Source organism: Lissotriton helveticus, chromosome 5_1, assembly GCF_964261635.1.
Source record: "Lissotriton helveticus chromosome 5_1, aLisHel1.1, whole genome shotgun sequence".
NCBI lineage: Eukaryota > Metazoa > Chordata > Amphibia > Caudata > Salamandridae > Lissotriton > Lissotriton helveticus.
The window spans coordinates 2124226439-2124241960 of NC_136065.1; positions in this window are offsets into that span (position 1 = coordinate 2124226439).

A 15522-nucleotide genomic window follows, 5' to 3' on the forward strand; every position below is an offset into this window, starting at 1 on the left:
GGAGGAGGAGGACACGCAGTCGAGCGGGGCAACAACGACATCCTCGACTGTGACCACTGCATCCTCTTCCGTGACTAAGCCAGCAGGACCGAGCCGGGCTAAGAAAGATGACCGCCACCGCCAAGCAACCGAAATACCAGCTGCCCCCCACAGGAGCTGCAAGGACCGCCAACGCCGCCTACGAGTCCGCATGTCCAACCTGGAGCAGGAGGTCCTGAAGTATAAGAACTTGGTTAAGGGCCTCCGCTCCGAGCTTGCCACCCTCCGCAAGGAGTATGATGCCCATGCCGCATCATGCACCAGCACCAGCACCCTCCAGTAGTGGAGTGTCCCTTGCCCTTTTTTTATAGACTTTTGGGGGGTGGGATTTGGGAGTTGGGATCGTTTTGGGACGTTTCAGAGACAATCGTTGGGGTTAGGGTGGGTGAGGGAGATTATTTTGTTAGGGCTAAATAAATATATTTTTAAACTTTATCTGACCATACCTGTTTTTTACTGCTTTTCAGTCTGGTGGGTGGGGGGCGGGGGTGTAACAGTAACTTTGTTTTCCTGAACAGTCGTAGGACTTTAGTAGTACAACCGTCAATCTCTTGTCTACTCCGAAATAATACTCCATTATACTACCTCCCACCAAACGCTTATCTTACCTGTAATTTGTGTTAGAAATTAGGGCTAGGCCCAGGGCTGGCTCCAGGTGAAATGGGGATTAACGTTGTCAATCCTGGGCGGGTGACATTTCCTCATTGCGGTGGTACTAGTGGTGTGACACAGTGGCAGTTGCATGCCTATGGAAAAAAAGAAAACGAAACCTTGTTTGTCCTCCTTACTGTAGCATTACAACGGTTACGGTACGATCGAGAAAATAGCAGGTGACAGTACACTAGAACAGTGCCATAATGTAGCCTAACAAATGGTAAAGTATTTGCTTGCAAGTATAACTAGTACTTGCGTTTAATTTATTTGACATTGGCTACTACTACTAGAAGATATAGTACTGAAGCTGAGTAAGTCTAGAAGATATCCTCGTATTCCTTCACCAGCCTGTTGCTATGACCTTATCCTCCCCAGCAAGTGTGTGGAATTATTGATGTCATTTTAGTCAGACATCAAGCAAAACAACACAGCCCGGGGGAAGAGGGTTAGGGTTTGTAAAATGGATGGGAATGGGGGTTTCTTTTTGGGTAGGTTTTGTTGAGAGAAGAAAAAAAAAGCAGAGCATGGACAAACAATAATTGAAGATACAGACAATCTTTGGTTACAAACTAAAGGTAAGCACATGCAGTCACACTCATAGAATAAAAGACAACAATGGATACTGTATCTGTATTGCGTATGTTGTTGGAGTTGTCCTGTTGAATTTGGTAAGTAAGTTGCATGCAGCAAACAATTCCTCTTATTGGCGGCACTCCTCCATTCCAGCTGACGCTTCGTCCATCAATGTGGTGACCACTGACAGAAGACACCCTGTCCACTGCCTGCCTGGCGGATGTTGACTGAAACCCGGCCTGTAATTATTGAACGGAAAACAGGAAGTGCTATTACAATACCACTGATAAATAAATAAAAGGTATGTACGCTGTGTGGTTCAAAAAGTGACACTTTGATTTCCCTAATAGACAGTACAATATTTTTGAAATTGCGTGCTCTGTCTGAGTCACCTTTTTAAGGATCAATAAGTATGGCCAAAATATTATAGCGGATCTTTCCCCTCAAGGTAGGTGTACTACTGTGTTTTAGAACAAAATTTGACCTTCCCAGCAATGCTCCCACCAAGACCCTTACTAAAGCCAGTCGCAAAAATGTAGAAGAACCCCAATCAGATCTCCAAAAACGATGCCTAGCAGAAAAATGGTTACAAAACGTACTTTGAAAGTAACAGTAGGCCCAAATACAGACCGTGGATTGTATTCAAACCACTTGCAAGCAAGCAAAAGTATCCATAGCCAGCATCGCTCCAACAGTGCTCTACAACAACAGAACTGCGTTGCAATAGAACCCCCCGAAACACATGCAATCCTGCTGCTAGGGCTAACCCTAACGAACCCTAACTTACAAAAAGTGCCAAAACTGGTGTTTCCTTATGGATTTTGTCCAACAAACTTCTATCCGGTATTAGACCTTCCCAGGAATGCCCCAGGCAAGACCCGCCAACCCACCCGCAAAAAAACACCCGACAACACCCCCAAACAGCGAAAAAGCTAAATCTCATACTTACAATGTCTCTCGGCCTTCGGTCCAAACGCGGCGCTGTGCAGCTAGGTCATCATCATCATCATCAATCATCATAACTCCTGTTTTCCACCACGGATTTCCTGAAAAGCAAATGCAATCAAGATTAGACTGTCGCAGCAGTGCTTCGACAGAGACCCCGGCCGCAACCCACCCACGAACAGCAGGAAGCCCCCCAAAACGCTACATTGAGCAAGATGTCAGAAGAAATAGCAAAAAAAAGGCTGTTCCTTATGGATTTTGTCCAAAACACTTCTATCCGGTATTAGACCTTCCCAGGAATGCCCCAGGCAAGACCCGCCAACCCACCCGCAAAAAAACACCCAACAACACCCCCAAACAGCGAAAAAGCTAAATCTCATACTTACAATGTCTCTCGGCCTTCGGTCCAAACGCGGCGCTGTGCAGCTAGGTCATCATCATCATCATCAATCATCATAACTCCTGTTTTCCACCACGGATTTCCTGAAAAGCAAATGCAATCAAGATTAGACTGTCGCAGGCTCGCAGCAGTGCTTCGACAGACAACAAAAATTATCCACAAACACCCGGAACCCCGCCAAAGAGCACCTCAAAGTCAAGCAAGTCAGCAAAAACGGCAAGAAATTTCCACCTCATATTTGGTCCAAAACACTTTTGTCCATTATTAGAGCTTCACAGCAATGGGCCCAAATCCGTCAACTCACCCGCAAAGAAGTACAACACCCCCACAAGTGCTGAGTCTTTCTTCATTGGGCGTAATCCAGCACTCTGCTTGGAGGGAAATCGCAGTCTGGAGGAGGAGGATAGAGGAGCATGTTCTTCAGAACTTGTGAACCTGAGGAATGTAGACTGCGGCACCTTCAAATCAATAAGCAAACAAGTGAAGACAGTTCTGATGATGGTCTTGTTTTTGGGATTAGGTGATTAAAGTTTGAATTAAATTAACTGTGCAAAACAAAGAAAGAGAGACACAAAGCACACAGGAATAAAAGTGAATAAGGACGAAAAAGAAAGTTCTTGATTGATTGTCTCATTTTCAGGGCTCGGTGTCAGGGAATAAGAACAAGATTTCGTCATCATACTCTGCGAATTCAGGCTGGATGAGGTCAGTGCCACCGAACAGAGAAAAAATCCCCTCATCTACGTTGCCGTCCTCCTCGTCTTCATGCGGCGTGCTTTCTCGTACTTTGTAATCTGGTGGTATGAGGTGCTGATTCATCTTGATCATTGTCAGCCGCTCCACATTTTTGGGCGAGAGGCGGCTCCGTTTGGGAGTTACAATGCCACCAGCAGCACTGAAAACACGTTCAGAAGACACACTTGCGAGTGGGCAAGACAAATAGTTTATAGCCAGGTTGGAGAGCTGTGGCCACAATTGTTTTTTGCCATGCCAATACTGCAATGGCTCCTCATTAAGAAAGACCTCTGTTGAGTCATTCAGATAGTCCTGCACCATCGACTCAAGGTCATCAGCGGTTCCTCCACTTAGCTTACTTTTTGCTGTGCCTGTGACTTTTTTTCGAGAACCATACCCAAGCAAACTTAGCCAATCCTCTACAGCAGCCACTGTTTTTGTTGTGTGTGGTGCAGATGATCCAGTTGCCGGTGTCTTTAACGGCTGAGAGGTCACTTCAGCCACAGGTGCAGAAGTGGATTCTTGTGACTGGGGATGGCCTGCTGATGCTGATGCTGATGTACTGGCTTCTCCTTCAATAACCTGCCGTTCTTTTTCAAACCTCTTGGCTGACCAGGCTAACCAATGTTTGTACTTTTGAACATCTGCATCAGCAAAAGGAAAGAATGCTTCGTCTTCCAGCGCCTTTTTGTAGCGTGGATCCAGAATAGTAGCACAAATGTAATGCTGTTCTGAGTTGATCATTTTAAGACGTTCATCACCACGTAGGCGCTCTAATAATTTCTGAGACAAAATAAAATGGTCTTTTTTTTTTCATCTTTTTCAAACTCAGAAGACACCGCCATCAGTTGGTGCTCCAGCATGCACAACAATGGGATAGCTTTTCCCAAATTACAGTCCTCCTGGCTGACTGCACGCGTGAAGAACTCAAAAGGACGAAGCATGTCTGTCAGGCTTTTAACTATGTCCCATTGCCCCGCACTCATCCGCAGGTCCTCCTTCTGAGATGTACCCTCTGTGAAGAAATAGTGATCGAGTACCGTATACTGCTCATACAGACGCTCAAGCATGTAGAAGGTTGAGTTCCAACGTGTTGCCACCTCCTGGATGAGTGCTTTCACTGGCATTCCACGTTGAAGTAGCAGTCTCCTCAGATGCTTCCGGGCCTTAAAAGAATGGCTGAAATGGTTGCACATTTTGCGGCAGGTGGCCATTACCTCGAACGCTGTACTGCCTTTATCACTCAAGAATTTTTGAACTACCAGGTTGATACAGTGCGCCAAACACGGCACTCTAAAATAGTGACCCTGCAACATGGCCTTAACTACATTGGCGCCATTATCCGTGGAAACATAACCAATCTTGCGTTTTAGGGGGGATAGCATGTTCAAGACCTTTTTGTCAAACTCTTCCAAAAGGTTTTCTGCTGTGTGACTTTTCTCCAAGCCAAACATGGCTAGTGTTGCATGTTTCCGAGCAGCTTTGAAAACTTTGTCCGGGTCAACACCTGCGTTTAGCTTTGCTTTAACACCTGAAAAAGAGACCCAGTGTGCAGTGATGCACATGTAATCAACGCCTGCGCCACTGGTCCACATGTCTGTTGTCAGATGTATTGTGTGAACAGCACTCTTCTGCAAAGCTGCCCCAATCGCCTCCAGCACATCTTCATGTAGTGCTGGAACCGCAACTCTGGCAAAATAGAACCGGCTCGGAACCTTCCATTTAGGGCAGAGCGTTGCCACTAATTCAAGAAAACCTACCGCTTCTACAAAAGAAAAAGGTAGAAGGTCCACAGCTAGCATTTTAGCCAGCTTAGTGTTATACAGACGCGTCAGTGGGTGGTTGCGTTCATATGGCACGTCTGAAGTAAGCATTGTTCTAATGTTGCCCTGGACCAAGCATTTACGGGCTGATAATGACTTCGTTGACCCAATTTTGCTCGCTGGTGAACTTTTGTGCGTTGGTGTCTCACTCGCTCCAACACTCTTAGTGTGCCTCACATTGGGTGTGCTGCTGACAGGGGTACTGGGTGTAAGGGAAGTGTTTGACACGTCTTCTTCCTGCTCGTCATCATCAGATGAAACATCAACGTTTCCTTGAATTTGGCCTTTCTTGATCGCATCTAGGTGCGCAAACCATTTGACAGTGTGCTGTCTCCTAAGATGACCTCTCTGGCCTCCGGTACCATAGTTGGTACCTGGCTTACCACGACTAACTGCTTGCTTACAAATGGTACAAATGGCAAACTTTGGATTTTTGGGACAAACAGTAAAGAAGTCCCAAACTGGGGACTTGAAGTGTCTGTGGGACATGGAGGAGGCGGCGATACTGGTGGTGGTGGTCATGAAGCTAATGCCAGATGAAGTGGAGGATCTGGATTGCCCAACTTTTGTACGTTTTGCACTTTCACCGCCACTAATTAAGGTCGAGGTTGACGGAGGTCTCTTCTTGCCAGAAAGAAATATGGAAGCGGGACGAGTTGGTGTACTACTTAACTCCAATGATTGTGGTGTTTCCACTGCCTCCTCATCGACAACATTATCATCATCATCACACTCAGCAGCTCTTCGGGCTAGGGTCAAAATGTCTGTTTGCTGCATGCCCGCTGGGGCTGCAGTGACCTTTATGATGACTGGGTCGTCGTTGGCAGAGTCTTCATCAGCAGCAGTATCCGCCACTTCTTGTTGAGACTCATCACACTCCATAACTCTGAGACTTTGGACGAGCTTCCTTTTACGCTTAACTACCTTTGTCGGATCATGGTGTGCCTCACTCTCAGACGGCTGTGGTGCTGGTTCCCAAGTTTGATCCGTATCATCAGAAGGAGGTGTGCTTGAAGAAGATGTAGACACCACCCTTGATCTCTTCCTTGCTAGGGGTGTGGAAGACAATGAAGGATCATCAGGAGGAGTGGCTTCCTCAAATGATACCTCGCCTTGATTGTCGATTTCCTGATGTGCCCCTACTTCGGGAGAAACAACTATTGTGGGCACTTGTTGTGACCCTCCATGCACCTCTGCTTGCGCATCTCCTTGCGCTGCCTCTCCTTCCACATGTACTTGGGCTTGTACTTGCACATGTGATTGTTGTTGCGGCTGTGGTTGTTCAACACTCGTCAGATGAGCTACAACAACCTGTGTTGATTGAGGGACATTGCTGCTGCTTTCTTGCGATGAGCCAACATCACTGGTCGATGGTGATTGAACAACTATACTGGCTGCCTCTGCAGCACTCAAGGGCTTGGACTTAAGTTGGCGTGGTGGTGGTGGTGGCACTGAGCCCAATGGAGCGGGGGTGCTGCTGCCAGCTTGGTCCCCAGCAGATCCCGCTGCTGCTGCTGCAGGCATACTTTTTTTTTTACTCCCAAAAAAAGGGGCGGGCAGCACACCAGTGTCCTTGGTAACTTGCTTCTTCTGCTCCTTACTGGCACCTTTCTTGCTAGAGGAGCTACGGGTTACTTTTTTGGGGGCCATCTTCTTCAGAGCAGGTCAGCATGGCAGCAGTTGCACGAGTTGCAGAGGGTTCTGTGTCCAGACGTGATGTCGCGTGACGTTATGCTGCACACACACACCGCTGCAGGACTTCTTCCTGGCACTGGTGGTTCTCTTGAGTCTTTTTGTGCACCTAAAAGCAATGGAAGACAGAGGAACATCAGTTCAGTTATACACCCCAAAAAATCGACAAAGCACAGAAAAATGAGCACAATCCCATGCCATCCATGATGTTTACATTGAAGACACCCCACAGAAAGACTAGGGAGTGGGACATGCAAGTATGCAACACTCAGTCACTACCCCTGGGCATAATGGATGAAAAGTAGGCAAAATAAGTGCAGGCCTCAGACACTGCCTCTCCTCAAAATGGCCCCTTACACCCCAAGCACATGTTGCCTGTACCAGCCAGCACTCAAGATGGCCACCACCACCACCCACATGGCCAGTCCACATCAACAGTACACCCCCAAAAAACAGAAAAACAGCCAGAAATCACCACAATCCAATGCCATCCATGATGTTTACATTAAAGAGAGTGAGACCACACCACAGGCACACTCAGTCCATGCACCACCACCCCTGGGCAAAAGGCCACACCAGCACCCCCCCAAAAACGACAAAAAACAATAAAATCAGCACAATCCCAGCCCATCCATGGCCTCAATGGTGTTTAAATTCAAGAAGACACCCCTCAGAAACACTAGGCCCATGCACACTCACTACCCCTGGGCATAATGGATGAAAAGTAGGCAAAATAAGTGCAGGCCTCAGACACTGCCTCTCCTCAAAATGGCCCCTCCCTTACACCCCAAGCACATGTTGCCTGTACCAGCCAGCACTCAAGATGGCCACCACCACCACCCACATGGCCAGTCCACATCAACAGTACACCCCCAAAAAACAGAAAAACAGCCAGAAATCACCACAATCCAATGCCATCCATGATGTTTACATTAAAGAGAGTGAGACCACACCACAGGCACACTCAGTCCATGCACCACCACCCCTGGGCAAAAGGCCACACCAGCACCCCCCCAAAAACGACAAAAAACAATAAAATCAGCACAATCCCAGCCCATCCATGGCCTCAATTATGTTTAAATTCAAGAAGACACCCCACAGAAAGACTAGGCCCATGCAACACTCACCACCCCTGGGCATAATGGATGAAAAGTAGGCAAAATAAGTGCAGGCCTCAGACACTGCCTCTCCTCAAAATGGCCCCTCCCTTACACCCCAAGCACATGTTGCCTGTACCAGCCAGCACTCAAGATGGCCACCACCACCACCCACATGGCCAGTCCACATCAACAGTACACCCCCAAAAAACAGAAAAACAGCCAGAAATCACCACAATCCAATGCCATCCATGATGTTTACATTAAAGAGAGTGAGACCACACCACAGGCACACTCAGTCCATGCACCACCACCCCTGGGCAAAAGGCCACACCAGCACCCCCCCAAAAACGACAAAAAACAATAAAATCAGCACAATCCCAGCCCATCCATGGCCTCAATTATGTTTAAATTCAAGAAGACACCCCACAGAAAGACTAGGCCCATGCAACACTCACCATCACCACCCCTGGCCAAAGGGCCCCACCAGCAGGCCCAAAAAAACGACAAAAAACAATAAAATCAGCACAATCCCAGCCCATCCATGGCCTCAATGGTGTTTAAATTCAAGAAGACACCCCTCAGAAACACTAGGCCCATGCACACTCACTACCCCTGGGCATAATGGATGAAAAGTAGGCAAAATAAGTGCAGGCCTCAGACACTGCCTCTCCTCAAAATGGCCCCTCCCTTACACCCCAAGCACATGTTGCCTGTACCAGCCAGCACTCAAGATGGCCACCACCACCACCCACATGGCCAGTCCACATCAACAGTACACCCCCAAAAAACAGAAAAACAGCCAGAAATCACCACAATCCAATGCCATCCATGATGTTTACATTAAAGAGAGTGAGACCACACCACAGGCACACTCAGTCCATGCACCACTACCCCTTGGCAAAAGGCCCCACCAGCAGCCCCAAAAAAACGACAAAAACACAACATTCAGCACAATCCCAGCCCATCCATGGCCTCAATGGTGTTTAAATTCAAGAAGACACCCCTCAGAAAGACTAGGCCCATGCAACACTCACTACCCCTGGGCATAATGGATGAAAAGTAGGAAAAATAAGTGCAGGCCTCAGACACTGCCTCTCTTCAAAATGGCCCCTTACACCCCAAGCCAGTCCACATCAACAGTACACCCCAAAAAAACAGAAAAACAGCCAAAAATCACCACAATGCAATGCCATCCAGGATGTTTACATTAAAGAGAGTGAGACCACACTACAGGCACACTCAGTCAATGCACCACTACCCCTGGGCAAAAGGCCACACCAGCAGCCCCCAAAAAATGACAAAAACAACAAAAAACAGCACAATCCCAGCCCATCCATGGCCTCAATGGTGTTTAAATTGAAGAGGACACCCCACAGAAAGACTAGGCCCATGCAAGTCACCACCCCTGGGCAAAGGGCCCCACCAGCAGCCCCAAAAAAATGACAAAAAACAATAAAATCAGCACAATCCCAGCCCATCCATGGCCTCAATGGTGTTTAAATTCAAGAAGACACCCCTCAGAAACACTAGGCCCATGCAACACTCACTACCCCTGGGCATAATGGATGAAAAGTAGGCAAAATAAGTGCAGGCCTCAGACACTGCCTCTCTTCAAAATGGCCCCTTACACCCCAAGCACATGTTGCCTGTACCAGCCAGCACTCAAGATGGCCACCACCACCACCCACATGGCCAGTCCACATCAACAGTACACCCCCAAAAAACAGAAAAACAGCCAGAAATCACCACAATCCAATGCCATCCATGATGTTTACATTAAAGAGAGTGAGACCACACCACAGGCACACTCAGTCCATGCACCACTACCCCTTGGCAAAAGGCCCCACCAGCAGCCCCAAAAAAACGACAAAAACACAACATTCAGCACAATCCCAGCCCATCCATGGCCTCAATGGTGTTTAAATTCAAGAAGACACCCCTCAGAAAGACTAGGCCCATGCAACACTCACTACCCCTGGGCATAATGGATGAAAAGTAGGAAAAATAAGTGCAGGCCTCAGACACTGCCTCTCTTCAAAATGGCCCCTTACACCCCAAGCCAGTCCACATCAACAGTACACCCCAAAAAAACAGAAAAACAGCCAAAAATCACCACAATGCAATGCCATCCAGGATGTTTACATTAAAGAGAGTGAGACCACACTACAGGCACACTCAGTCAATGCACCACTACCCCTGGGCAAAAGGCCACACCAGCAGCCCCCAAAAAATGACAAAAACAACAAAAAACAGCACAATCCCAGCCCATCCATGGCCTCAATGGTGTTTAAATTGAAGAGGACACCCCACAGAAAGACTAGGCCCATGCAAGTCACCACCCCTGGGCAAAGGGCCCCACCAGCAGCCCCAAAAAAATGACAAAAAACAATAAAATCAGCACAATCCCAGCCCATCCATGGCCTCAATGGTGTTTAAATTCAAGAAGACACCCCTCAGAAACACTAGGCCCATGCAACACTCACTACCCCTGGGCATAATGGATGAAAAGTAGGCAAAATAAGTGCAGGCCTCAGACACTGCCTCTCTTCAAAATGGCCCCTTACACCCCAAGCACATGTTGCCTGTACCAGCCAGCACTCAAGATGGCCACCACCACCACCCACATGGCCAGTCCACATCAACAGTACACCCCCAAAAAACAGAAAAACAGCCAGAAATCACCACAATCCAATGCCATCCATGATGTTTACATTAAAGAGAGTGAGACCACACCACAGGCACACTCAGTCCATGCACCACCACCCCTGGGCAAAAGGCCACACCAGCACCCCCCCAAAAACGACAAAAAACAATAAAATCAGCACAATCCCAGCCCATCCATGGCCTCAATTATGTTTAAATTCAAGAAGACACCCCACAGAAAGACTAGGCCCATGCAACACTCACCATCACCACCCCTGGCCAAAGGGCCCCACCAGCAGGCCCAAAAAAACGACAAAAAACAATAAAATCAGCACAATCCCAGCCCATCCATGGCCTCAATGGTGTTTAAATTCAAGAAGACACCCCTCAGAAACACTAGGCCCATGCACACTCACTACCCCTGGGCATAATGGATGAAAAGTAGGCAAAATAAGTGCAGGCCTCAGACACTGCCTCTCCTCAAAATGGCCCCTCCCTTACACCCCAAGCACATGTTGCCTGTACCAGCCAGCACTCAAGATGGCCACCACCACCACCCACATGGCCAGTCCACATCAACAGTACACCCCCAAAAAACAGAAAAACAGCCAGAAATCACCACAATCCAATGCCATCCATGATGTTTACATTAAAGAGAGTGAGACCACACCACAGGCACACTCAGTCCATGCACCACTACCCCTTGGCAAAAGGCCCCACCAGCAGCCCCAAAAAAACGACAAAAACACAACATTCAGCACAATCCCAGCCCATCCATGGCCTCAATGGTGTTTAAATTCAAGAAGACACCCCTCAGAAAGACTAGGCCCATGCAACACTCACTACCCCTGGGCATAATGGATGAAAAGTAGGAAAAATAAGTGCAGGCCTCAGACACTGCCTCTCTTCAAAATGGCCCCTTACACCCCAAGCCAGTCCACATCAACAGTACACCCCAAAAAAACAGAAAAACAGCCAAAAATCACCACAATGCAATGCCATCCAGGATGTTTACATTAAAGAGAGTGAGACCACACTACAGGCACACTCAGTCAATGCACCACTACCCCTGGGCAAAAGGCCACACCAGCAGCCCCCAAAAAATGACAAAAACAACAAAAAACAGCACAATCCCAGCCCATCCATGGCCTCAATGGTGTTTAAATTGAAGAGGACACCCCACAGAAAGACTAGGCCCATGCAAGTCACCACCCCTGGGCAAAGGGCCCCACCAGCAGCCCCAAAAAAATGACAAAAAACAATAAAATCAGCACAATCCCAGCCCATCCATGGCCTCAATGGTGTTTAAATTCAAGAAGACACCCCTCAGAAACACTAGGCCCATGCAACACTCACTACCCCTGGGCATAATGGATGAAAAGTAGGCAAAATAAGTGCAGGCCTCAGACACTGCCTCTCTTCAAAATGGCCCCTTACACCCCAAGCACATGTTGCCTGTACCAGCCAGCACTCAAGATGGCCACCACCACCACCCACATGGCCAGTCCACATCAACAGTACACCCCCAAAAAAAAGAAAACCAGCCAGAAATCCCCACAATCCAATGCCATCCATGATGTTTACATTAAAGAGAGTGAGACCACACCACAGGCACACTCAGTCCATGCACCACCACCCCTGGGCAAAAGGCCACACCAGCAGCCCAAAAAAAACGACAAAAAACAATAAAATCAGCACAATCCCAGCCCATCCATGGCCTCAATGATGTTTAAATTCAAGAAGACACCCCACAGAAAGACTAGGCCCATACAACACTCAGTCACCACCCCTGGGCAAAGGGCCACACCAGCAGGCCCAAAAAAACGACTAAAATCAGCACAATCCCAGTCCATCCATGGCCTCAATGGTGTTTAAATTCAACAAAACAGTTGTATCATGCACCCGTAACCAACCCTGGTCCTACTGGATACTGTGGCTACCCACAATATAATTTATTTAATGCTCTGAAAAAGTTCCAAAATTGTACTTGCAGCAACTGTAATGCCCCAAACAAACTTACTTGTGAAAGTTGATTTCTAATCCAAAAGTGATCCAAAGACAGTCAAAAAGGCCTCAAATCCAAATATCCAGCAGCACCCACAAAAAGTAATCCTTCCAGCTCCAGATCCAAATGAAAGTGACCAGGAGATGGACAAAGCACTGGGAGGAGCCTGCTGGACAGGAACAGGAAGTTGGAGACTGTGGGGCACTTCCTTCCTCTCCCCCCCCAAAAATGGACTCCTTGCAAAAAAAAAGGCCATGCAAATGTCAACCTGAGGAGTGATTCTGATAAAAACCATAATTTTCTGAAGGTTTATCCTGTTTGCTGGTGATTTTCTTGTGCAGAATTGCAAAATCTCTATTTCGCGAGTGCGAGATTGTTCCTTTCCGCCGCAACTACGTGTTCGCAATTGCGAACTCTCGCGAGGTGTGCTGTGCAAGGTGGCAAGCCGCGATTACGTATTCGCGGGCGCCAAACTCCCGCGGGATCACGCAGCAAGATCTAAAATGGCACGGCACTAGAAAAATATGTTCGAGAAAAACAACTCGGCAAACGCTTCATGACGGAAAGTGAACGCCGTGCACCACGCCGCGCGCCGCAACCAAGCAAAAAATCCACCGCGAGCGGATTCACGGATTTTCGACAAATTCGCGAGAGTTCGCGGATTGCGAATTTGCCGAAAATCCGAAAAATCCGCGATCGGAGCGGATTTTACGCCCATGCTTAACCGGGCCGACTGCTAGATTTGGCTGGTGAGTGTATAATTCCGCGTAAAACTGCTGAAATATATCCAACATTTCCCCCGGTTCCTCATGAACCACCCCCAACTGATCCTGTAGCTTGGGGATCATGAGAGAAGTCGCCTTCATTTTTAATCTTAAAGCCAGTGATCCGCCGATTGCCTCCCCGTATTCATGATGTGTCGTCTATTTACTAGATATTTCCGCGCTATCTCTTCACTCTATACCCCAGTTATACCAGTCCGACATTGTGCTACTCTTCCCTCGGCTTCTGTTATATTCAGTGAATTATCCTTCTCCTCAATTTCCTTGATCAGTTCTTCTTCCGCTATCCTTAAGCAATTATAAAGATCTCGCATATGAGAGCGTAGTTTATTTTGATGATACAACCCATAACTCACCGCCTCCCCTCTAAAGCAAGCCTTGAATGTGTCCCATATCGTCTCAATGTTAGCCGAGCCTAAATTGGTGTTCATAAATTCTGATATCCATTTATTCATATATGCTCTGTACTGTTCATCAAGGCAAAGCTTTCTATCGTACGTAAAACTCCTAAACTGGTTTGTCTCTTCTACTATGGGACATTCGATTAAAATTGGGGAGTGGTCCGATGAAACTCTAGGGAATATTTTCATCTTTGTCCCATAATGCATAGATGTGGAGATCAGAAAGTAGTCCAAACGGACACATTTCTTGTGCGGAGAAGAATAATTAGTGAACCCTGGAAGTGTCGGATGATTTTTGCACCAAATATCTACCAAACCGTGATCACTAACCAAGTTGTATAGAGCTTTAAAGACTCGTGGTTTGCGACCCTTATAGTTCTCCAGACCAGCAGCTAACTCCCTAGTATTTAAGTTGATATTCAAATCCCCACATATAATTAAAGGGGATCTCCAACTCGCGAGTTCAATATTTAACAATCCCAAAACCTCCCCCTCATCCATATTGGACCCATAAATTGAACAAATTGTAAATTGTGCACCCCCCACCTTTAATTCCGATATTACCCATATGCCCCACTTATCTGTCAAATTACGAGCTGCACAACTTGTCTGGAAAGAATCATTACCCCTCTAGTCATATTGGTTTGTTGTGAGGCAGCGATTAAAGTGTATCCTAAATCTGCTATAAGCTTCCGTTTATCCCATGCCAAATGCGTTTCTTGCAGACAGAGAATATCTGGTTGAATAAAACGAATTTCAGATGCTATTCTCTTTCTTTTCTTGGCATTGTTAAGGCTGGATACATTAAAAGAACACATTTTAATATTACGGGGCATGAGATATTAATTTCCTGGTCCTCCAATCGAATTTGATTCTAGCTGAACAAATGTATTTTGATTTAAATAGGCTGCTTAACTTGATGTCCCTGTGCCAGTAATATATTTTCTTTTCTATATTGTCACCAGTGATCACTGTGGTTTTTCCCCCTTAACCCCCTGTGCCCTCCACAACCTACCCCCCCTCCTGCCCTTCACCTCCCCTCCGAATACACCCCCCCTTTTCCGAGGCTTTCTGACTCACGGTCCTGTTGATGTTGGCCTGCTTCCCGCCCCCTCTGTCATTTCCCCACAGGACTAAAATAAGTATCATTTCCCAAGTTCATCTTGAAAAACAACTTTTCAGCACTCAATACTACATCAGCAAAAAATCCCATTACAAATCTATGTGCCAAAGACACAGCAAGAAAATTATTAATACGCAAAAGAGGCAAAAATGTCCTTTACATGACAGACTTTCATACTAGATTATACTAAATTATACTTCACTTCACTTTAGTTATCGGAAAAGAGAAACTAAGAATTATTTACAGTCTGCAAATACTCCTTCACTGCTGCGACATTAGTAAAAAATCGAGCGTTCTCCTTATAAATGACTTTAAGTTTCGCTGGGTTCATGATGTACGCTTGTGCGCCTTTTCGTTGAAATTGACTCACTAGCTGTTGCAACTGCCAGCGATTATCCATTGTGTATTTACTATAGTCTGGTGTCGCAAAAAAAGTGAACCCTTCGCCCATACTTTTATTATGTGGCCGGGTATTCATATATATATCTTCCCTGGCACGAAAGTTGTTGAAGGCCACAAGAAAAGGTCTTGGTTTAATCACATTTTGCCCAGTTTGGAGACGAATATTGAAGGGATATCTATGGGCTCGCTCAATCTCTCTCTCCCA